The sequence below is a fragment of the Patella vulgata genome, chromosome 4 (genome assembly GCF_932274485.2).
Source record: "Patella vulgata chromosome 4, xgPatVulg1.2, whole genome shotgun sequence".
NCBI classification, from domain to species: Eukaryota; Metazoa; Mollusca; class Gastropoda; family Patellidae; genus Patella; species Patella vulgata.
The window spans coordinates 34,888,084-34,913,891 of NC_065882.2; the positions used below are offsets into that span (position 1 = coordinate 34,888,084).

Below are 25,808 nucleotides of genomic sequence, written 5' to 3' on the forward strand. Positions count from 1 at the left end.
TTCAAAAATTCGAATTTCTCCTTTGATGTTTTCCGTGCCGACAAGGTTGTTTTCGAGTTTAGCTGGTTTTGATTTCGCGCATGCGCTACACAGGAACCAACGGTACCATGAGTACTAAATTCCGGCGAACAACTTTTCACGTTGGTACCTAGGCACCCTGAAAATTTCAAGGTGATACCTGCATTCGTTCAAGTCGTTTGTTCTTGTCACCTGCCTTTCGTCGTTTTTTTTTTCTAAGTCAATTTACGGCTTCCATGAGGGGAAAAAAGTGGAATTTCGCCGTGACACCGGCACCGATTGTCCGAAAACCATGAAATTAGGACACAATACGCCCATTACCACCCCTGACTCTGTGCTTTACCCCCATTTTGATCACATTAAAAAGAAAAGAGTTTTAGCAAAAAAACGATTTTCGGAATTTAATATTGGTTTTAATTAATTTTGAAATTGGAAATGCAAAGAGATTTTATCGCCTCTTCCGTATGTGATAGGTATTGGTACTATACACATTATCCTTAAAAGACAATTTTTTAAACTGACCGTAACGATGCATCGACACTAGAAACCGAAATCGCCTATTTTGGGGTATCTTTCCGTACGTGACAAGGAGTAGGTCGCCCGTCCAACCTGTGTATTTTTTCAGGATCACCCGGTTTCCCCCCACTGCTAGACCCCTACGCGCAAGCGAATTATTGAAATAAAATTGAACCATACGTTAGTCCCGAAATGACCTAGTTTGTGTCGAGTGGTCGATCAACCCCATTTCGCTCTCTCAATTTTAGCACTCCTAACTCTAAAACTAAATGCAAGGAACGGGCCTATTTACAGAGGTCACAATTTTAACCTACATGCACACCTACATGATATACATATTATTATAATCCCTATGGGATATTTTAATTATTTACTGTTATAATATGAATTATCACTTATTCCCCGTTAAATAAATATCGGTCACCGGGTGCAGCTGTACAACTTCAAGGACCTTGGCCTCAAGTGCATGGGACCAACTCTACATTTTCTGAAATGTCAATAAAAGCCCTGGAATGATTTCATTTAAAAAAAATAATCAGAAAGTAAATCTAGTTTTATTTATATGCTATTTGTTGCCAGAAAATATATTTTGTTACGAGTCTAATTCAAATTTAAAAATAAACAATGGGTCTGAGGCATATTTTATTGATGTATAGAAATTAATGCAGTGTTCTCATTATGTGATAAAAGAGTGCCAGAAATGTCTCGAAATTCAGCCATTTGTGTATTTAGTATATCAAGTATATGCGTGTATTACAAAGCTCTGATTTGTGTGATTTGTGTACACCCCGCTCCCCCCCCCCCTCTCGTGTCACTATCATGTACATATCAATTCTGCTGCCAACCCACCCACGCGAACATGACTAAATTATGAAACATTGTCTAGTCGTTTGTATGTTACGACAAAACGAGGCCAGCGTGGCTCATTTGCTGCAGAACGGAAGGCCTTGCAAGGATTAGTGTCTAGTCGTTTGGATGGTACGAAAACCCGAGGTCAAAGTGGTTCCCCGTTGGCAGTGGTGAAGTATGGAAGGCCTAGCAAGGATCTGTGTCTAGTCGTTTCGATGGGACGAAAAACGCCCGTCCCATCGTCCATGGTACAAGGATTAGTGCCTAGTCGCTTGGATGGTATGCAAAACAGAGGTCCCCGTTCTCTCCCTTTGTCTGTGGTTCTTGACCGAAGGCCCGACAACTAACTTTGCGTGCAGTTTTTTAGGTAGGACGAAAAATCGAAATCCTGTGTGCATATTGGCGTGCACGAAAAATAACCCTTTGCATTTGGAATTTTATGCACCCACCCCACCCTCGAACAACGCTTAACATAACATTTTGTTTTCACTACCTACATTGTAAAATTTGTTTGATTTCAGATGACTTAGCCCCGGTTTTTCACAGTGAAAGATTTTGATGAAACTTGACATGCATGTTTATAACCCAAAGATATGGTTCCTTTCGATATTTGCGCATATCGAATCGTAACTTCATGAATTATGGTCCCTGATTGTAAGAAAAATCACTTTATATTTCGCGTGTTCTCTATCTATCTCTCGGAAATGGAATATGGAAAAACACAAGCTAGCTAGTGTATTACAGGTTGGTGGTGGTGGGGATGAGGTCTTCTATTTGCAATGATTTTTTGACTACAAAATATACGCTCTAACTCATTACTCAAACTACAGCAAAAAAAAAGCGGAACGGAAACCCGATTTTATATATTCTTACAATAGCAACGCACTTCGGGATTAACTTAGAAATGGTTCCACTACTGATGTCTTCCGCCTTACTCCTGCCACAGTAGTGGCTTGTCCTACGGAGTTCCTTTCCGCAAGTTTTTTTTAGTCAAATGACTACAAAAAGGTTACTGGCCTATGTATAGCTCCCTTAATTTACACATAAACTGACCTAAAACTGCACTGCACATATAATAAACCAATTCCCATTGAAATAAAGGTGAAGCCGTATCGCATAATTATATGATTTGATGAAACCCAACTGCTACCTGAAGTTTCTCGCCTATCGAAGTTATAATATCCGCCGGTGTCATGGCGGCTCGCACATTATAAGAATCATTGCTTTGAAAATGTAGAACGCATTAACACAAAGAAAAACTTATGGGTAACTAGTTTAGTGGTCCAGTCTTCACTATAATTTGTGATAGAATTACTTATTTAAAAAAAACTGAATGATGTAAAAATAAAAATGGTTGGAGTGCCCAAGTTTAGATTTGTCGTTGATTTCATAAAGATGTTAGGATATAGAACGTTAAATACTGTGTGATTCAACATGGCGGCCGAGGGGTTTAATATGATATAAGTACGAAATACATGTACATGTAGTACCAAATGGTTTATATGTATGAGAGTCAAGGTTTGGACTAAATGTCTTGGGGAAGTAGGGGGCGACTAGCATGTGCCTCTCTTTAGTGGACCGATGTGAGATTGCCCATTGTATTAACTGGACGGGTAGGCCTATTCACCTTCAGTTATGTGTCAATGTCAAATAAGCGGCTTAGTATCAACACGGTCGGCTCTGGGCCGGTTTAATTCTACGTATCTCTCGTAGCTGAGAGAAAAAAGATTTTTTAGCCCAGAGAATATCTTCCGTCAGAGTGGTTGTTGATTCATAGATTCTAATAACCCCTTTTGAAGTTTATATGAAAGCTTTGATATCTGCTATGCAGATCTAGTTATTATTATTATTATTTACCGCGGGAGCCTAGATCTCCATGATCGAAAACAGATATCGATCTGAAATTAGATTTTCTATCTGGAAACCATGTGGTGGCTACTTGATAAAATATTTTTGAAATTTCTGCGCATACCGGAACTGACCGAACTTTGTACGTTGTCTAAAAATTGAAAATTGGCCATAGTTTCGTCAATTCTTTATCCATTTTCAAGCAAATTACATTTTTGGAATCCCTGAATCTTTTCCGAGACAATGACTATCTCACATTTTTCAATTTCGAACATTCGTCTATGACTTTTATCGTTCGAAAATTGAAAACATGTTGTTTACGAGACAATTTTTGTTATTTTTCAAAATTTTCAAATTTGACTTACATTTTTGGATACCTGAAGTCCATCCGATTCCAGTAATATAAGTTTTATTCAGAGTTATCGCCCTTTATTTTTCGATTTTTTTCGAATTTTCTTCCCATTTTGTGAGCTCGGGTTTCGTTTTATGGCAGAATTGACGTTTCTGAAACTTCTGGAACATGAAGTTATAGTCCAATAACAACTTATAAAGCAATTTCGACAAGAATCCTTAAACCGGAAGTAGTCGAAATAATATGCGATATTTTGAAAAAAACGTGAAAAATTGGTGTTTTGGGTAAAAACACGATTTCTCCGTCCAGTATCAACGGATTAAACAAATTAAGGTATCATTTGGTCGGGCGGTGATTGGACCACTGAACGATACCCAATTCCTGCGGATACTATTATCAAGCAGCAAAATATGGCACTCTGAAAATCAAGTATTTTCTGATTTTTAGCATTTTTGGACGCCTGTATCTCAAAAACTACGCCAGCGATTTTTATGAAACTTTCTCTATCGAGAGACCTTGTGGTAGTCTTGTGTACGAAGCATTCCATTACGACTTTGAAATATCTGGAATAGGTGAAATAACGGACTGAAAATCGAAAAAAGTCGAAAAATCGTGACATTTTGGAAAATGCTCTACTATTTTTTTATTTTAAGAGATTTTCAAAAAAAGGTTGTATATTCTTATAGCCGACCTAATTACGATTCTAACGATGTATAATATGTATGTAGTTATTGAAATTTAATTTTCGATATTTTAATTTTTTTGCATTGTTGGCACTTTTGAACATAGGATTTCTCAGGGGCATTCTATCTGATCAGATAATGTAATATATCATTACAGAGCCCTGTGGCTATTTTAGTGCCAAAACCGGCTATTAAAACTATTCCGACAATAATAACCATACCGGAAGTATTCAAAAAATGAAAAAAAAAAGGTTAAAAACATTGTCGCACTTGCGAAAAAATTGATTTCTTCCTTAGGTAATAGCGGACCAAAAGAACTAAAGTGTCGTTGGATAGCCCTATTAATGGACCATCATATGGTATCTAAATAATACGATTTTGATAGTAAGGAAATAAATTATTGTATGAAGAAAAATCTAGTATTTTCCGATTTTTTAACATTCTGAGACGCCATTTTCTCGAAAACGACGCCTACGATTTTTCTTAAACTTTTCTTACTCAAAGTCCTATCGGTTGTCTATATAGTGAATCCAAAATAAAAAGAATTGAAATAATATAGGTCGTCCAAAAATGGCCTCAAACTTTGAAAAAAATTGAAAAATCGTTAAATTTTTGGAAACGCTCTTTGATTTATCTTTTTTTCCAAAACTACTCATTGGATGTTTCTGACACTTCTGGTACAGAAAGTTAAGTATCCAAAGAACTTCATAAAGCTATCACGACAATGATCGTAAAACCGGAAGTAGTCGAAAAAATGTCCGATATTTTGAAAAAAAAATTTTTTTTACGAAAACCTTTTTAATTTTTTTTTACGAAAACCTTTTTAATTTTTTTTTACGAAAACCTTTTTTATTTATGAATATTTTTTGATGGTATTTTACACAGGGTTAAAATATCATCCTACTTGAGCAGAAATGAGAAAAAAAATATCTCGGTAATTTGCGTTAGCCGCCATCGGCTAATTTAGTTTTTCGTACCCAGAAAAATTATTTATTGTTCGATTTGTATAAAGCAAAGTTCATATGCTTCGTGGTCCCAATTGTAATTTTTTTTGTTACGGTGAAATTTTTCTGTCGGCAACGGAAGTGACGTAATATTAACTCTAACACCTCTGTTGCAGGAAGTTAAGTATCTATTGGACTATCTTATGATACCAAATTCATATGGATACTACGAAAAAGCAGCAAAATATGGTACGCTGAAAGTCAAGTATTGTCTGATTTTGAGCGTTTTTGGACGCCCATATCTTGAAAACTACTCAAGCGATTTTTCTGAAACATTCTCTAGCGAGAGTCCTCTCGGTAGTCTCGTGTACGATACATTCCATTTTAAAGACTTTGAAATATCTTGAATAGGTCAAATAACGGGCTGAATATCGAAAAAAAGTCGAAAAATCGTGAAATTTTGGAAAATGCACTATTATTTTCTTATTTTATGAGATAACGATTATGTATTGAGTTATTGAAATTTTTCTGAAACTTTCTCTATCGAGATACCCTTTGGTAGTCTTGTGTACGAAATATTCCTTTAAGACTTTGATATATCTGGAATAGGTCAAATAACGACCTGAAAACCGAAAAAAGTCGCAAAATCGTGTAATTTTGGAAAATGCTCTATTTTTTTATTTTAAGAGATTATCAAAAAAAAGTTACATATTCAGATAGCTGATGTAATTACAATTTTAACGATGTATAATATGTATTGAGTTATTGAAATTTGATTTTCGATATTTTGACATATTTGGCACCTTTGAACATAGTATTTCTCAGGTGCATTTTCGTCTGATCAGATAATGTAATAAACCATAACAGGGCCCTACGGTTATTTAAGTGCCCAAACCGGTTATTAAAACTACCACGACAGTAATCTCCACACCGGAAGTATTCAAAAAATGTTTAAAAAGGTTTAAACATATGGCGCTTTTGCGAAAACTTGATTTCTCCGTCAGATATTAGCGGGCCAATGTGTCGTTGGATAGCTCCATGGATAAGCCAATGAAATGATTCGTTGCAACGAGTGAGTATTCCACTAGAAACATCAACGCTATCTGGTTAATAAACGTCCGACGTTATACGAAACGATATATAGATCTGTATGTAATGTGATTGCTGTGTGGGATTAGGGGATTGTGCCCGGACCATGGTGTTCTTTGTATGTTGTCAAGTCCTCCATTCTACACCACTGTGGAGGGTGATCTGCTAAAACAATACTGTTGAAATATCTTGGTTTACATGCAATCGAACACAGGACCACTCCAATGTATGCGTGGGACCTTGGTTTTATTTCCCATTCAAATAAGGGCCGGTAGAAGTTCTTCTCGATTTGGGAGAGGCTTCCATCCTAGGTCCTTATAGGCGAGGGTCCAGGGGCCGCAATAACCTGGAGAAAAAGAGTACTTGCTGCAAAATTATTGTTGGGCGGTGACCCCCCCCCCCCCCTGTCGGGCCTGTAAATGACTGTTCCGTGCTAGACCCTATTAATTATAACAATGCACTTTCTTAGCCAATACCATGATCAATGACAGGACCGCTAGGTCAGCCAGTCAACGCCTTACTCACCGAGCCACAACGATTTGTAAGGATTCTATTTTTTGTTCCAGTTGTGGAGTTATCTGTCCGTGCACAGGATGATATGACTGTGCATCCGAATATATTATGACCGAGGGTCAAATGATGTATGCATAGATCGATTTTATGGGGGGAATTTGGTCCAACGGCTTCACTATGACATACATTTAATTCTAATTCTGAATGTTAAGAGTCTGTAGTTGCCTACTATGACAAATCAAGTAATTATATGATGCCCCAATCAAAAGGAACAACCATGTAAACCAAAAGTACAACGTACTATGAGAGAAACCTTGCCCAGATAGTGGTTCTACAGTCTACTGTTATTTTAAATTCCAACTTCACATGGATCTTATCATGCATGGCAATTATGGGAGAGAACGAAATGGGGTTTAGCGTCCACTCGACACAAACTAGGTCATTTCGGGACTAACATATGTTTTTAACTTTATTTCAATAATTCGCTTGTGCGTAGGGGTCTTTAGCAGTGGGAGGAAAACGGAGTGCCCAGAGGAAACACACGAGGTTGAGAAGGCGCCCGATCTCCATGCAACATATGCTCACACCTGGGATCGAAACCACAGCCGCAAGCCAGAGGTGACCGGTCAGCTAGAGGTCGAAACGCGGCAGTCTAGACCACTACCCCACCCCTCCGGCAATTATGGAACCCTGGTTTTCAATCCCACCCAAATGACTATGGGGTGTTCTTTTAACGTGCATGGAAATGTGGGCTAAGGATGTCTGGTTTATACAAATGACTGTATGTTGTCTCTTCAGTGTCTTTATTTTACACCACTAGCATGGACCCGCTGGAATAAACAATGTAAACTGGTATCATTTAATCTGGTATATTTAGCACTAATTTAGCATCTATTGATTATTGATGAATAACGATTAATTTTTGAACGGTGATCGAAAATTAAAAGCTTGAAAATTGGCCACTCGTTATTTATTATTATTATTTTTTTTTTTGGTAGAGCCTATTTCTCAGTGCCTGTAACAGATACCGATATGGGACCTAATTTTCTATTTGGAAACCATGTGGTGGCTACTTGATAAACTATTTTTGAAACTTCTGCGCAGACCGGAAGTGGTCGAATTTCGTGCGGTGCATAAAAATTAAAAAACGGCCGTAGCTTCGTCAATTCTGTACCTATTTTCATACAAATTACATTTTCAGAAACCCTGAGTCTTTTCTCGGACGATAGCAGTTGAAAATTTCGAAATTTCGAAACTTCGTCGCTGACTTCTAGCCTTCGAAAAATGAAAAAATTTGTTTAAAAGACAATTTTTGTTATTTTTCAAAATTTTCAAATTTGACCTACATTTTTGGATACCTGAAGACCATCCGATTCCAGAAATATAATTTTCATTCTGAGTTATCGCCCTTTATGTTTCGATTTTTTTCGAATTTTCTGCCCATTGCCCAACTCATATATTTTTGGGAAAGAATAAATCGATAGTTCTGAATGTCCTGGAACATAAAGCTATATAGTCAGACCGCTGCATAAAGCAATTTCAACAACGATCCGTAAACCGGAAGTAGTCGAAATAATGATAGATATTTCGAAAAAAACGCAAAAAATGGGTGTTTTGGGGAAAAAATCGATTTCTCCGTCCAGTATGAACGGATTAAACGAATTAAGCTTTCGTTAAGTGGCCCGAGGAATGGACTGTCGTATGATGCCCAATTTATACGAATACTATGGCCAAGCAGCAAAATATGACAAGCTGAAAATCAAGTATTTTCTGATTTGGGACGTTTTTGGACGCCTGTATCTCGAAATCTTAACCGCAACTTTTTTTTTAACTTTCTCTATCGAGAGTCCATCCGATAGTCTTGTGAATTATGCCATCCAATAAGACTTTGAAATGTCTGGAATACGATAAAAAAGGGACTGAAAATCGAAAAATCATGAAATTTTGCAAAATGCTCTATTACTTTATTATTTAAACAAATTTTTACAAAAAGATTACAGATTCGGATATCTGACCTAATTACGATTCTAACGATGTATAATATGTATTGAGTTATTGAAATTTAATTTTCGATATTTTGACATTTTTGCATTTTTGGCACCTTTGAACATAGGATTTCTCAGGGTCATTTTATCTGATCAGATAATGTAATATATCATTACAGAGCCCTGTCGCTATTTAATTGCCCAAACTGGTTATAAAAACTATTCCGACAATAATCTCCATACCGGAAGTATTCAAAAAATGAAAAAAAAAAGGTTAAAAAATTGTCGCTCTTGCGAAAAGCTGGATTCCTCGGTCAGATATTACCGGACCAAAAGTGTAAGTGTCTTTGGATAGCCCCATTAATGGACTATTATATGGCATCTCAATGCGACGATTTCGATGGTTAGAAAATAAATTGTGGTACGCCGAAAATCTAGTATTTTCCGTTTTTGGAGCCTTTTTAGACGTCTTTTTCTCGAAAACGACAACTCCGATTTTTCTGAAACTTTTTTAACGCAGAGTCCTATCGGTAGTCTGTGGCGTCAATCCAAAAGGAAAAGGTTTGAAATAATATAAGGGGTCCAAAAATGGCCTCAATCTTTGAAAAAAGTTGAAAAATCGTTAAATTATTGAAAATGTTCTTTTATTTATCTTTTTTACAAAAAACTACTTAATAGATGTTTCTGACACTTCTGTGCCAGAAAGTTAAGTATCTAAACAAATTGTTAAAACTATCTCGACAATGATCCAAAAACCGGAAGTAGTCGAAAAAATATCCGGTATTTTTGAAAAAAAAACCGTAAAAAGTAAAATAAGTGGTGATCTTGTGAAAAAGTGATTACTATGCCAGATTTCACCGAATCAAAACAACTAAAGTATCATTGTATATCCTGATCAATGGACGATTTTATGACATCTAAATGGTAAAAATTTGCTGGTTAGGCAATACATTATGGGACGCTGAAAATCTTGTATTTTCCTTTTTGGAGCCTATTCAGACGCTTTTATTTCGCAAACTACTCTTAATTCATTTCATAAACTTCTGTTACTTGGAGTCCTAGGGTGGTCTAGCCTAAATATATACTCATGTCCAAAAGAAAGTATACGCTGTGCATTTCATACTGCATCAACCAAAGTCGTTTTTCCATTCTATGCGGTATTTGGGTACAATTTCAATTTGTTTCACCTTTTGTTGCTTAGATATGTTGAGTTTGGATGCAAGAGACAAGCTCAGTAATGTTTTATCAATTGTTTTTAATCTAAACAAAACTTAGACATATTTTTAGTGTGTATACTTTCTTTTGGACATCAGTATAGTATAAATGTTCCAAAAAGGGCCCCAATCTTTGAAAAAAAAAGTCGAAAAATCGTTATATTTGTATCTGTACTATAAGGGTATGAGGGAGGTAACTATCTCTAAGCACGGTGGAATCCAGCTACTAATTATTAGTCTCTATCATCCAGAAAAATATTCTACGAATATTAGTCTGGATCCGTTGTCAATATTTGAGAAAAATTGGCTAGATAATCCGGTCTTTTACATTATCCAAGGGAGGTAACTCCTCTTAAAACCAGATGTTTACGCCCACGAAATTAATTTAAGAATGTCATTTCAAATAATCCATTTGATTGCATGCCAGTTCAATATCTAACACTCAATTTTTTTCTAAAAGTTCTCTCTTCATGGGCCATATCTATGCTTTTAAAATTAATCCTAATTCGTCTTCACGATTCATGTTTGTTTATATCTTTGCAAGAATTATGGGATTTATTGTGGGAAGGGGCGCAACTCTTAGTTGACTTTGGCTAAAGAGACTGGATAATCAACCACATTAAAAACCAAACTCCCGGTTACGCATGGGTTTTCTCCCACTAGATAATCCGGTCTTTTACATTATCCAAGGGAGGTAACTCCTCTTAAAACCAGATGTTTACGCCCACGAAATTAATTTAAGAATGTCATTTCAAAAAATCCATTTGATTTGCATGCCAGTTCAATATCTAACACTCAATTTTATTTGTAAAAGTTCTCTCTTCATGGGCCATATCTATGCTTTTAAAATTATTCCTAATTCGTCGTCACGATTCAGGTTTGTTTATATCAATGCAAGAATTATGGGATTTATTGTGGGAAGGGGTGCAACTCTTAGTTGACTTTGGCTTAATCGGCCGTGGTTTCGCCTATTCTTTACCTATTTTAAAACAATTCACATTTTCGGAAACACTGAATCTTTTCCGAGACAATGGCTATCTCACATTTTTTAATTTCGAACATTTATCTATGGCTTTTGTCGTTCGAAATTTGAAAATTCAAATTTTTACAAAAAACTGTTTTATATACTATTCAAAAAAAGTAGGGGATATTTGATTTTGGGGGCATAATACTAAAATATGCAAATGACTACGACAAAAGTCACTATAGAACCTAACAGAAGAAACATTTCCAGTTACATGTGACGTCCAAACGCACCAATAGCTACCGCATGGAATGCAGGTGATGCTTGGGATCATCATGGGGGTCCAACCCAAGATTTGCACGACTCTGACTTTGAATGTTACAGTCATTGTGGCATTGAATTCCAGGGTGGAAACATCAGTTTAATTGTTTTAGTGACCAGAAAACAAATTTTGATATGCGTCGGCTTACCCAAAATGAAAGGTTACGTGCCCTTGGCATGCTACAGATCGGCACAACACAGGCGGTTGTGGCGCGGACGATGAATGTTTCTCAGTCTGTCATAAGCAGGCTATGGTCCAGATACCGTGATACACAATCTGTACAGGACAGACCACGCTCAGGTCGACCAAGGGCGACAACTCAAGCCCAGGATCGATTTATCCGTACCTTGGCCTTGAGAAATCGTGTCATCACAGCAAATCAGATCAGCGCTTGTCTTCAAACAGACACTGGTGTGAGAGTGAGTGGCCAGACGATTCGGAATCGACTGCATAGGGGTCACCTTCGCGCCCGACGTCCTCGCGTGATCCCTTGTTTGAGAGATCATCACATTCAGGCAAGACGTCGTTGGTGTAGGGATCGTCAACACTGGGATAATCGACGCTGGAGCAATGTGATGTTTTCAGATGAGTCAAGGTTCACTGTTGATTTTTTGGACAGACGTAGGAGGGTGTGGCGTCGTCGAAACGAGCGCTTCAAAGACGTTAACGTCATCAGACATGATCGATTTGGGGGTGGTTCTGTTATGGTGTGGGGAGGCATCACTGTTGCTGGAAGAACGGCTTTACATGTTGTTGCAGGGCGTGTTACAGGCCAGTACTTCCGGGACAACATCTTGGCAGTCCATGTTGTGCCGTTCGCACGACGTCATGGCCGCCGTTTCATCTTCCAGGATGACAACGCAAGATGTCACAGGGCCAGGATCGTTACAGGTTACCTCCAACAACAGAACATCACCACATTACCTTGGCCAGCACTGAGTCCCGACCTCTCCCCCATCGAGCATGTCTGGGACATGCTTGGACAGAGGTTACGTCAACGTCAACAACGTCCTGCCAATTCCCAAGAACTTGCTGCTGCGTTGCAACAGGAATGGGACAATATGGACCAAAATGACCTTAGACGTCTCATTAGGAGTATGCCACGTCGGATCAATGCTTGTTTGGCAAACAGAGGAGGATTTACCCGTTACTGACTTGGTTGTGATGCTGTGGTAACTTTGCTGTTTGACCCCGGGTATCATTTTACCCTTATAATGGTCAGTCTGTGCCTTACTTAGTCTAACGATCATTTGGAATAAATCGATGAATGTGAACTTCATTTCATTTTGTCATTTGTTTCTTCGTCAGTTTCATTAGGTGACTTTAATAACACTTAAAAATCAAATATCCCCTACTTTTTTTATATTTATGAATATTTTTTAGTCGTGTTTTACACAAAATTAACGAGTCATCTGACCTGGGCAAAAATGTGATAATTTTTTGTCTCAGTAATTTTCCTTGGCCGCCATTGGCTAATTCAGTTTTTCAGTCCTAGATTAATTATTTATTGCTCGATTTGTATAAAACAAAGTTCATATACTCCGTTGTCTCAATTGTCATTTTTTTTGTTACCAATAGAGTTATCTGTCCGCACCGGAAGTGGCTTAATTTTACCAAAAACTACAATTTTGACAGTTAGGTACCATATTTCGAAAGCAAATATTATTTTTTAAAAAACTGATATAACTAAAAGAGTGCGCCCTTTAAAGGCGCACAAAATGTTGGGAACAGTTTTTTTAATTTCGATTTCATTTTCGAGCAAATTCGATTAAGAGGTGAAAAAAGGTGTAAAATTGACCTATTTACAACCCATTCAGGCTTTTCAGATTTTCAGATATTTCTACGTAACTTTTATAAACTTGTAGCTATAATCTATACGAAGAAAATGTATGTTAAAATTAGTTTGTAATATAAGCAGTTACCTAGAAATGGGCAATTTTGCATAAGTCACTATTTTCGTTATTTTGCCTGTAAAATAGTCAATTATTATTGGATTTTCACAAAAGTGACACCATTTGATTCAAAAAGCAAGTATGCGTCGTTACCGGCAGTGACGACATTTTGTCAAAAAGTGCATTTTTAACTTTTAAAATCAATATTTTTTACAAACAAGAATTATTTAATATGTATTAATAATTTTAATTTTTTGTTTACATTCACATATTAATATAATCCATAAGGTCATATAGATTTCACAAAATTGTTTCTAATTTGTTCAGTTGCGGAGAAATAGGCGATTTTCAACAGGTAACTTTTCAAGGTTTTTGGTCCATAAAAGTGTCAATTATTATTCGATTTTCATAAAATTTTCACTGTGTGATACCTAATGCCATTTACAATGTCATACAAGTAATTTAAGATTTTCATTATCACCGGAAGTAACGTCATTTTGGCAAAAACTGTATTTTTAGCCTTCAAAACAGATATTTTATTCAAATGAGTCTGATTTGTAATGTTTTTAAAATTATGATATTTGATTCCAATCAACAAATAGATTAAACCCATACGATCATACAGATACCAGAAAATGATTTCTAAATTGTACGGTTGCAGAGAAATAGACGGTTTTCTACAAGTCACTTTTCAAGGTTTTTGGTCTATAAAAGTGGCAATTATTATTGGATTTACATAAAAAAATTTCACCATGTGATGCCTTATGCCATTTCTGATTTCATAAAACTAATTGGACATTTTCATTATTACCGGAAATACTGTACACTTACATGTAACAAATGTATAAAATGAATTGATATTGCTGGATTTGGTTGATTCGGCGTCCATTTTATTTGATGTGTGCAATGCTTATGTGGAAACCTGTTTAATGGTTTCATTGGTACCGGAAGTGACATATGTTTAGGGTAACGTGGCACCGGTGAAACCGTAGTCATATAAATATATTTGATATTAAAAAAAAAGAAGGGAAAAATCGGTGCTCTTGCAAAAATCGTGATTTCACGGTCGGGTGTGACCGGATTAAAACACCTAAAGTATCGTTTAGTAGCTCGATGAATGGGCTATTGTATGACACACTTCCTGTCTGATTTCTGAAAGCCGGTTCAGTGCTGCTTGCAGGTCTAGTTATTATTATTATTTACCGCGGGAGCCTATTTCTCCATGATCGAAAACAGATATCGATCTGGGGTTCAATTTTCTCTCGGGAAACTGGGTGGTGGCTACTTGATAAAGTATTTTCGAAACTTCTGCGCAGACCGGAAATGGCCGAATTTCGTGCGGTGCATAAAAATTAAAAAAACGGCCGTAACTTCGTCAATTCTGTACCTATTTTCATACAAATGACATTTTCAGAAACCCTGGGTCTTTTCTCGGATGATAGCAGTTGAAAATCTCGAAATTTCGAAACTTCGTCGCTGACTTCTAGCGTTCAAAAAATGAAAAATGTTGTTTAAGAGACAATTTTTGTTATTTTTCAAAATTTTCAAATTTGACCTACATTTTTGGGTAATTGAAGGCAATCCGATTCCAGTAATATAACTTTCATTCAGAGTTATCACCCTTTATTTTTCGATTTTTTTCGAATTTTCTGCCCATTTTGTGAGCCCGAGTTTCGTTTTACGGCCGAATCGAAGATTCTGAAACTTCTGGAACATGAAGTTATTGTCCAAATCCAACCGATAAAGCTATTTCGACAAGGATCCTTAAACCGGAAGTGGTCGAAAAATTGTCCGATATTTTGAAGAAAACGCAAAAAAATGGGTGCTTTTGGGAAAAACGTGATTTCTCCACCCGATATCAACGGACTAAAGAAATTAAGGTATCGGTGGGTAGCCCGGGGATTCGACTATCATATGATACCAATTCCACACGAGACCTAAGAGAGGGTAGCAAAATATGACATGCTGGAAATCAAGTATTTTCTGATTTGAAGCGTTTTTGGACGCCTATATCTCGAAAACTACTCGAAGGATTTTTCTTAAACTTTACCTATCGAGAGTCCCTCCGGAAGTCTTGTGCATGAATCCATCCAATAAGACATTGAAATGTCTGGAATAGGTAAAAAAACGTGCTGAAAATCGAAAAAAGTTGAAAAATCGTGAAATTTTGGAAAATGCTATATTATTTTATTATTTAATCAGATTTTTACGAAAAGGTTACACATTCAGATAGCGGACCTAATTACGATTCTAACGATGTATAATATGTATTGAGTTATTGAAATTTAATTTTCGATATTTTGACATTTTTGAATTTTTGGCACTTTTGAACACAGGATTTCTCAGGGCCATTTTATCTGATCAGAAAATGTATTATATCATTACAGAGCCCTGTGGCTATCTAATTGCCCAAATTGGTTATTAAAACTATCCCGACAATAATCTCCATGCCTGACGTATTCAAACAATGAAGAAAAGGGTTAAAAAAATTAGCGCTCGTGCGAAAAACTTGATTTCTCCATCAGATCTTAGCGGACCAAAAGAACTAAATTGTCGCTTGATAGCCCCATTAATGGATTATCATATGACATCTGAATGATACGATTTGGAGCATTTTGAGACGCCATTTTCTCGAAAACGAAAACTATGATTTTTCTTAAACTTTTTTACTCAGAGTCCTATCGGTGGACTATGGCGTGAGTCCAAAAATAAAAGCATTGAAATAATATAAGTGGTCCAAAAAGAACCTCAATCTTTGAAAATGGACGATCTAAATGGTAAAAATTCGCGGGTTAGGTAATATATAATGGAACGCTGAAAATCTATTTTCTTTTTTTGAGCCTACTCAGACGCTTTTATTTCGAAAACTTCTCTTATTTCCTTTCTTAAACCTATGTTACTTAGAGTCCTAACGGTGGTCTATGGCGTGAATCCAAATTTAAAAGCCTCAATATAGAATAAATGGTCCAAAAGAGCCACAATCTTTGACAAAAGTCGAAAAATCGTTATATCTGTAAATCTGCTTCTAATGGTATAATGTCCAATGGATCTTTCTGAAACTTCTGGTACAGGAAGTTAAGTTCCCATACCACTCGTTAAATCTATCCCTATAATGATCCGTAAAAAGGAAGTAGTCAAATAAATCTTCGATATTTTTAAAAAAAAAAGACAGTAAAAAAAATCGGTGCTCTTGCAACAATCGGGATTTCACCGTCGGGTGTGACCGGATCAAAACATCTAAAGTATCGTTTGGTAGCTCGATAAATAGGCTATTGTATGACAAACTTCCTGTCTGATTCCTGAAAGCCGGTTCAGTGCTGCTTGCAGGTCTAGTTATTATTATTATTTACCGCGGGAGCCTTTTTCTTCATGATCGAAAACAGATATCGACCTGGGGTTAAATTTTCTCTCGGGAAACCATGTTATGGTTACTCGAAAAAGTATTTTTGGAACTTCTGCGCAGACCGGAAGTGGCCGAATTTTGAACGGTAGCAATAAATCAAAAATCGGCCGTGGTTTCGCCAATTCTTTACCTATTTTAAAACAATTCACATTTTTGGAAACCCTGAATCTTTTTCGAGATAATGGCTATCTCATATTTCTCAATTTCGAACATTCATGTATGGCTTTTGTCGTTCAAAATTTGAAAATAAATTTTTTTACAAAAAACAGTTTTATTTATTAATATGTTTTAGTCGTGTTTTACACAAAATTAACGAGTCATCTGACTTGGGCAAAAATGTGAATATTTTTTGTCTCAGTAATTTTCCTTTACCGCCATTGGCTAATTCAGTTTTTCAGTCCTAGATTAATTATTTATTGCTCGATTTGTATAAAACAAAGTTCATATACTCCGATGTCTCAATTGTCATTTTTTTTGTTACCAATAGAGATATCTGTCGGCACCGGAAGTGGCTTAATTTTACGAAAAACTACAATTTTGACAGTTAGGTACCATTTTTCGAAAGCAAATATTATTTGTTTAAAAAAACTGATATAACTAAAAGAGTGTGCCCTTTAAAGGCGCACAAAATGTTGGATCAGTTTTTTTAATTTCAATTTCATTTTCGAGCAAATTCTATTAAGAGGTGAAAAAAGGTGTAAAACTGATCTATTTACAACCCATTCAGGCTTTTCAGATTTTAAAATATACTATTCAAAAAAAGGAGGGGATATTTGATTTTTAAGTGTTATTAAAGTCACCTAATGAAACTGACGAAGAAACAAATGACAAAATGAAATGAAGTTCACATTCATCGATTTATTCCAAATGATCGTTAGACTAAGTAAGGCACAGACTGACCATTATAAGGGTAAAATGATACCCGGGGTCAAACAGCAAAGTTACCACAGCATCACAAGCAAGTCAGTAACGGGTAAATCCTCCTCTGTTTGCCAAACAAGCATTGATCCGACGTGGCATACTCCTAATGAGACGTCTAAGGTCATTTTGGTCCAGATTGTCCCATTCCTGTTGCAACGCAGCAGCAAGTTCTTGGACATTGGCAGGACGTTGTTGACGTTGACGTAACCTCTGTCCAAGCATGTCCAAGACATGCTCGATGGGGGAGAGGTCGGGACTCAGTGCTGGCCAAGGTAATGTGGTGATGTTCTGTTGTTGGAGGTAACCTATAACGATCCTGGCCCTGTGACATCTTGCGTTGTCATCCTGGAAGATGAAACGGCGGCCATGACGTCGTGCGAACGGCACAACATGGACTGCCAAGATGTTGTCCCGGTAGTACTGGCCTGTAACACGCCCTGCAACAACATGTAAAGCCGTTCTTCCAGCAACAGTGATGCCTCCCCACACCATAACAGAACCACCCCCAAATCGATCATGTCTGATGACGTTAACGTCTTGGAAGCGCTCGTCTCGACGACGCCACACCCTCCTACGTCTGTCCAAAAAATCAACAGTGAACCTTGACTCATCTGAAAACATCACATTGCTCCAGCGTCGATTATCCCAGTGTTGACGATCCCTACACCAACGACGTCTTGCCTGAATGTGATGATCTCTCAAACAAGGGATCACGCGAGGACGTCGGGCGCGAAGGTGACCCCTATGCAGTCGATTCCGAATCGTCTGGCCACTCACTCTCACACCAGTGTCTGTTTGAAGACGAGCGCTGATCTGATTTGCTGTGATGACACGATTTCTCAAGGCCAAGATACGGATAAATCGATCCTGGGCTTGAGTTGTCGCCCTTGGTCGACCTGAGCGTGGTCTGTCCTGTACAGATTGTGTATCACGGTATCTGGACCATAGCCTGCTTATGACAGACTGAGAAACATTCATCGTCCGCGCCACAACCGCCTGTAGCATGCCAAGGGCACGTAACCTTTCATTTTGGGTAAGCCGACGCATATCAAAATTTGTTTTCTGGTCACTAAAACAATTAAACTGATGTTTCCACCCTGGAATTCAATGCCACAATGACTGTAACATTCAAAGTCAGAGTCGTGCAAATCTTGGGTTGGACCCCCATGATGATCCCAAGCATCACCTGCATTCCATGCGGTAGCTATTGGTGCGTTTGGACGTCACATGTAACTGGAAATGTTTCTTCTGTTAGGTTCTATAGTGACTTTTTTCGTAGTCATTTGCATATTTTAGTATTATGCCCCCAAAATCAAATATCCCCTACTTTTTTTGAATAGTATATATCTACGTAACTTTTATAAACTTGTAGCTATAATCCATACGAAGAAAATATATGTTAAAATTAGTTTATAATATAAGCAGTTACCTAGAAATGGGGAATTTTGCATAAGTCACTGTTTTCGTTATCTTGCCTGTAAAATAGTCAATTATTATTGGATTTTCACAAAAGTGACACCATTTGATTCAAAAAGCAAGTATGCGTCGTATCAAATTGATTACAATTTAAAATTGACACCGGAAGTGACGCCATTTTATCAAAAAATGCATTTTTAACTTTTAAAATCAATATTTTTTTCAACCAAAAATTATTTAATATGTATTAATAATTTTAACTTTTGGTTTACATTCACATATTAATAAAATTCATAAGGTCGTATAGATTTCACAAAATTGTTTCTAACTTTTTCAGTTGCGGCGAAATAGCCGATTTTCAACAGGTCACTTTTCAAGGTTTTTGGTCAATAAAAGTGTCAATTATTATTCGATTTTCATAAAATTTTCACTGTGTGATACCTAATGCTATTTACAATTTCATACAAGTAATTTAAGATTTTCATTATCACCGGAAGTAACGTCATTTTGGCAAAAACTGTATTTTTAGCCTTCAAAAGAGATATTTTATTGAAATGAGTCTGATTTGTAATCTTTTTAAAATTATGATATTTGATTCCAATTTGCAGAGAAATAGACGGTTTTTTACAAGTCACTTTTCAAGGTTTTTGGTCTATAAAAGTGGCAATTATTATTTTTCGATTTACATAAAATTTTCACCATGTGATGCCTTATGCCATTTCTGATTTCATAAAACTAATTGAACATTTTCATTATCACCGGAAGTACTGTACACTTACATGTAACAAATGTATAAAATGAATTGATATTGCTGGATTTGGTTGATTCGGCGTCCATTTTATTTGATGTGTGCAATGCTTATGTGGAAACCTGTTTAATGGTTTCATTGGTACCGGAAGTGACATATGTTTAGGGTAACGTGGCACCGGTGAAACCGTAATCATAAAAATATTCGATATTAAATAAAAAAGTAAAAAAACAGTAAAAATCGTTGCTCTTGCAAAAATCGAGATTTCACCGTCGGGTGTGACCGGATCAAAACACCTAAAGTATCGTTTGGTAGCTCGATGAATGGGCTATTGTATGACACACTTCCTGTCTGATTCCTGAAAGCCGGTTCAGTGCTGCTTGCAGGTCTAGTTATCATTATTATTAACCGCGGGAGCCTATTTCTCCATGATCGGAAACAGATATCGATCTGGAACCAAATTTTCTAACTGGAAACCATGTGGTGGTTACTTGATAAAGTATTTTTGAAACTTCTGCGCAGACCAGAAGTGGCCGAATTTTGAACGGTAGCAATAAATCAAAAAGCGGCCGTGGTTTCTCCAATTCTTTACCTATTTTAAAACAATTCACATTTTTTGAAACCCTGATTCTTTTCCGAGACAATGGCTATCTCACATTTTTCAATTTCGAACATTCATCTATGGCTTTTGTCGTTCGAAATTTGAAAATTTAAATTTTGACAAAAAACTTTTTTATTTATTAATATTTTTTAGTCGTGGTTTACACAAAATTAACGAGTCATCTGATTTGGGCAAAAATGTGAAAAATTTTTGTCTCACTAATTTTCCTTGGCCGCCATTGGCTAATTCGGTTTTTCAGTCCTAGATTAATTATTTATTGCTCGATTTGTATAAAACAAAGTTCATATACTCCGTTGTCTCAATTGTCATTTTTTTTGTTACCAATAGAGATATCTGTCGGCACCGGAAGTGGCTTTATTTTACGAAAAACCTGTTTAATGGTTTCATTGGTACCGGAAGTGACATTCACCGAATCAAAACAACTAAAGTGTCATTGGATAGCCCGAACAATGGACGATCGTATGACATCTAAATGGTAAAAATTCCCTGGTTAGGCAATATATAATGGGACGCTGAAAATCTAGTATTTTCCTTTTTGGGGCTATTCAGATGCTTTCATCCCGAAAACTTCTCTTATTTCCTTTCTTAAACTTCTGTTACTTAGAGTCCTAACGGTGGACTAGGGTGTGAATCCAAATTTAAAAGCCTCAATATAGTATAAATGGTCCAAAAAGGGCCACAATCTTTGAAAAAATGGTATAAGAGAGATTAACACATTGGCATCAGACTACCAATTATTTGCTAAATATTGTTAAATATCTTCTGATTTTCCTTTCTTTTAAAAACTGTCCCATGGATCTTTCTGAAACTTCTGGTACAGGAAGTGAAGTTCCCACACAACGTGTTAAATCTATCCCGACGATGATCCGTAAAAATCGAAGTAGTCGAAAAAATATTCGATATTTAAAAAAACCCCAGTAAAAATCGGTACTGTTGCAAAAATCGTGATTTCAGGGTCGGGAGTGACCGGATCAAAACACCAAAAGTATCGTTTGGTAGCTCGATGAATGGGCTATTGTATGACAGACTTCCTGTCTGATTCCTGAAAGCCGGTTCAGTGCTGCTTGCAGGTCTAGTTGAGATTAATATCAGTGTTTACCCTTTTCTGTTTCATTTGGCTTATGATTGTTAATTTTATTCTTTCTGAATGCTACTTATATCAAGTTTGTAATAAGTTCCTCGGAAACATACATAGATTTTAGTGTACAGTTCCTATTTGATATCAACATAAAGAGTAAGAACTATTATTTTGTGTTGTTTTCAAGAGTAAACAGATGTAATATGTATTACTGAAATTTATCGCCTGAACTTTTTCCCCCGTGGATAAATTCGAATCATTTCTTCAACAAGGAGACAAGTCTTTGGAACAGGCTTTGGAATCAATATATTTTCAAAACGCTTTACAAATCTGAAATCGCCGAATTTTACTGACGAAAAAATTGGCCTACATAGCTGTAACTTTGTGACAATTTGACCAATTTGACCAATTCTTTTTTCTTTGAGTACCTTGAAACATTTACTTCAAATCTGCCATTTCTGGTTTTCAAATTTCGAAAATGGGCGTCCTCGCTAGCGATAAGGGGAGGTAATCAAATAGAGTGCGTCTCTGTCAGGGGGCCCATATGACCAACAAACGATGTAAATATTGATAAAGTGAAACGTGCATAGACTTAAACTCCTACTTTAAGAAGTGTTTTGTCGATGAATAATTTCTTATAACGCTGAAGTTTCGAGATTTGATTGCATGACCATCACAGGAGTTGAAAAAAGGAAATGCTAAACTATCGGTCATAAAAAAGAATTGATTGAGCGGTAAGTCATTTTGACATTTATTTTATTTGGGATCAATTGCATACACCTCGGTTCGGCCTTGCCGAGCCCTATCTACGACATTCCCCAGGATTTCTTTATTTCAACTATTTTAAATTGTCAACATATTATTTAATTTCTGTATGTGTAGTCTAAAATTATTATGCGAATTGTTGATTTTGTTGACAGAATTACCAAGCAAATCCCAGCCGGCCCAATAGCTCTAAATTAACGATATAAGTTCGCCGCTGAGCCGTATCAACAGTACGTGGTTTTTTTTAACTGTTTGAAATCGGCAACATGAACATGTAAGTTCTGTATGTGTAGTCTAATATTATTTTTGATATTGAAATCATTGATTTTGATACCTAAAGTCCCAAGCAAATCCCAGACCTGAATGAAATAGCATGCATGGATATAGAATTTCGGAAATAACAAAAGACAGAAAATTTGTAGACCTTTGGTCAAGGATCTCAAATTTCCCATTTAATCCCCTTAAAAATGACCATAAAAAGTTAGATAAGAAGCTTAGACTAAGTAATAATCTTCTAAATGTTACATAACAGGAAGTATTTTATACGATGCATTCTGTTAATAATTTGTTTTCCCCTTTTATTTCAGACTTCATGCATAAGAAAGAAATTTCAACTTTGGTAAAGAACTCAAAACAAATCAAGTGGATTACCAAATGAAACTTCCATCGGAGTCGTTATATAAAGATCTTCATGAACACATGTCAATACCAAGACTTAATATGGAAGCTATTGAGGCCTACTTGAAACCACTGAACGAAACTTTACAAAAAGAAAGTGTCAACCTAGTAAATTATAAGACGGAATTTAAATTAGAACCGTATCTTATCTCATTGCCGAGTAATTATAAATATACTTTTATAAGATACAAGCAGGATACCCGGCTTCGCTCGGGGGTCATAACTCCGAAACCGGAAGTGGTAGACTAACGCCACCTGGCCTATGCTACCCCCCGGTCCGAGCTACCCCTATACCCCAAATTTCAGACTCGGGGCAGACCTAGTGTAGCCGCCAACCCCGAACAGACAGACAGACAGATACCCGGCTTAGCTCGGGGGTCATAACTCCGAAACCGGAAGTGGTAGACTAACGCCACCTGGTCTATGTTACTCACCGGTCCGAGCTACCCCTATACCCCAAATGTCAGAATCGGGGCAGACCTAGTGTAGCCGCCAACCCCGAACAGACCGGCTTCACTCGGGGGTCATTAACTCCGAAACCGGAAGTGGTAGACTAACGCCACCTGGCCTATGTTACACCCCGGTCCGTGCTACCCCTATACCCCAAATTTCAGACTCGGGGCAGACCTAGTGTAGCCGCCAATCCCGAACAGACAGACAGACAGACAAACGACAGTCACAAATATATATATAGATAGATAGATAGAACTATATCCACATTCGTCAAGAGTATTTTTGATAGTAATTGGCCATTTCTTAGTATGATTTACATATTTTTAAACAGAGACTTACATAACAACAAAGAATATATGCTAGTTTTACCACTTATCATTTTAATCCAAAAGCTAACAATTCTATAATATAAATAGGGTATCTCCCAGTTTCACCATATAACATATATAGAGGAGTACTTTTTTTTACTTTCAATATATTTCTTAAAAACTGGTTATGACTAGTTTCTATGATGGATAATTCCCCAAATCCCCATATTTCACAACCGTACAGTAATATCGGAAGTATAGTATGATCACAAAGTTTAAGTTGACAATCAATTTGCAGATTGAGATTATGGATCCTCGAATACAAAAGGTATAGAGCTTTAGAAGCTTGTTTTGAATTCTTTGTTGCGCTTGCGCGAAGCTGCATCCTTTAGAGAATACAACGCCCAGATAATTATATGAATCACATATTCCTAAATCATGATTTAGTAAAGAGAAAGTTGCGTTAGATTGACCTCTTGATCCGAAAAACACTACCTTGGTTTTATTTATGTTTACATTTAGTTTCCATAGAGTACAATATTCACCAAATGTATTTAGCAATTTGTTCATATCATTCAAATTGTCAGCAACTAATACAGTATCATCAGCGTATAGAAGTAGAAGTATTTTTTTATAGATAATGTAATAGTTCATGTTCATATTCTGTTTGAACGCCTTTACAATCATGTTTTAATATAAAAAAAAAGATTCGAGATCATTTAAATACAGTGCAAATAAAAGAGGTGAGAGATTTTAACCTCGTTGAACTCCTGTCTTACAGGAAAAGTTTTCAGATATTTTGTTTTTATATTTCACAGAGGACTTTATGTCTTGATAAATGTTATAAATAACATTAAAACATTTACCAGTAATACCAGAATTCAGAACTTTATACCAGAGGCCTATTCTCCATACCTGATCAAAGGTTTTACAAAAATCTATAAATGTACAAAAACTTTTCTTTTTCTGAGACCTTAAAACATATAATACAATGCAAATAAGTGGTCTGTTACGGAGTAATATTTTATAAACCCAGCCTGTGTTTCGATCAGTATATTGTGTGTGTCTACAAAATTATTTAATCTATTATTTATAATGGAAGTAAAAAGTTTTCCAAGACAGCTGAGGATCGTTATGGGTCTATAGTTTTCGGGTAAGCCGGGGTCACCTTTCTTTTTATATACAGGCACAATACTCCCCATAGTCCAAGAAGCTGGTACAATCCCAGAGTTAAGATAATTTTGACAATGATTTTTTAGTAGAATTCTTTATTGCATAAACATAAAATCTTTTGCCTCTAAGTCGTCAAAGATATCAAGTGCTATAAGTCAATTTGACCAAAAACCATAACTTGGTTAAACGTCATGTGTATAATTTAAAGTCAATCAGATAATAACTGTCTCTAGGTTTTTCAAATTAATCAAGAATGATAACCCTGAGAGTAATTACAGGAAATTGTGGAAAATCAAAAATCTTCTTCGTCTAATGAACATAGACACAGTGTAAAAACCATAAATCGGGTAATTCTGGGGTAGGACGGGAGTGGCGATAATATGGGTCCCAATTTCAATAAGACCGTGATAAGATATCGGGTACCTTTACTTACGATGTTATAATTAGTTTTTTTTTCTATATTATCATGGGCTGTAAGGTCTTGTGGAAATGACACACGGAGCCACCAGGCCAAGTGTTTACCATTTTCACAGTTTCTCGCTATGCTAGAGCCTTAACACTTGTGGTGTCTTCATGGCCATAGGCAGGCTTTTTAAAACGAAAGCCACAACAGACCAGAGTAAAACACAAATAAAGACTTTCAGATCATACGAGTACATAATGAAAAATAGTATTGTCAAATAAACATACAATGCAATAAATTCGATTAAGCCAACGTAAGTTGTAGCTATTCTTTTCATTATTGTGCAGGACCCACCATTCAACAGACAATATGGCGACAAAATACGAAATCATTAAAATGTGGACGTATAAAATACAATATGTATAGTTACTTTTCATTAATTTCTCGAACGATTCACCCCAGCTTTTCACATCATCAATCGTTGGGCTGAAAAAAAAACAACGAACAATCGTGAAAAAATTAAAATTCTCATCAATTTGATTTTTTCGCCATAAAATGGCGTATTGTGTGACCTTGCCACTCCGGTTTCGTTTTTCCGGACTCTTTTCGCAGTGCATTGAGATATTGAACTGAAACTTGCTAGACACCTAT

The 25,808-nt window shown here is 36.4% G+C and overlaps 1 long non-coding RNA gene across 1 annotated transcript in view; it reads right to left on the minus strand.

Moving 5' to 3' along the window:
• Positions 1–25,808, minus strand: part of LOC130012486 (uncharacterized) — a 177,727-nt gene that overhangs the window by 77,093 nt on the left and 74,826 nt on the right. The window contains exon 2 of the long non-coding RNA XR_008787923.1: positions 25,588–25,643. This is a non-coding gene — a long non-coding RNA (uncharacterized LOC130012486). The remainder of the gene's footprint in view (positions 1–25,587; positions 25,644–25,808) is intronic.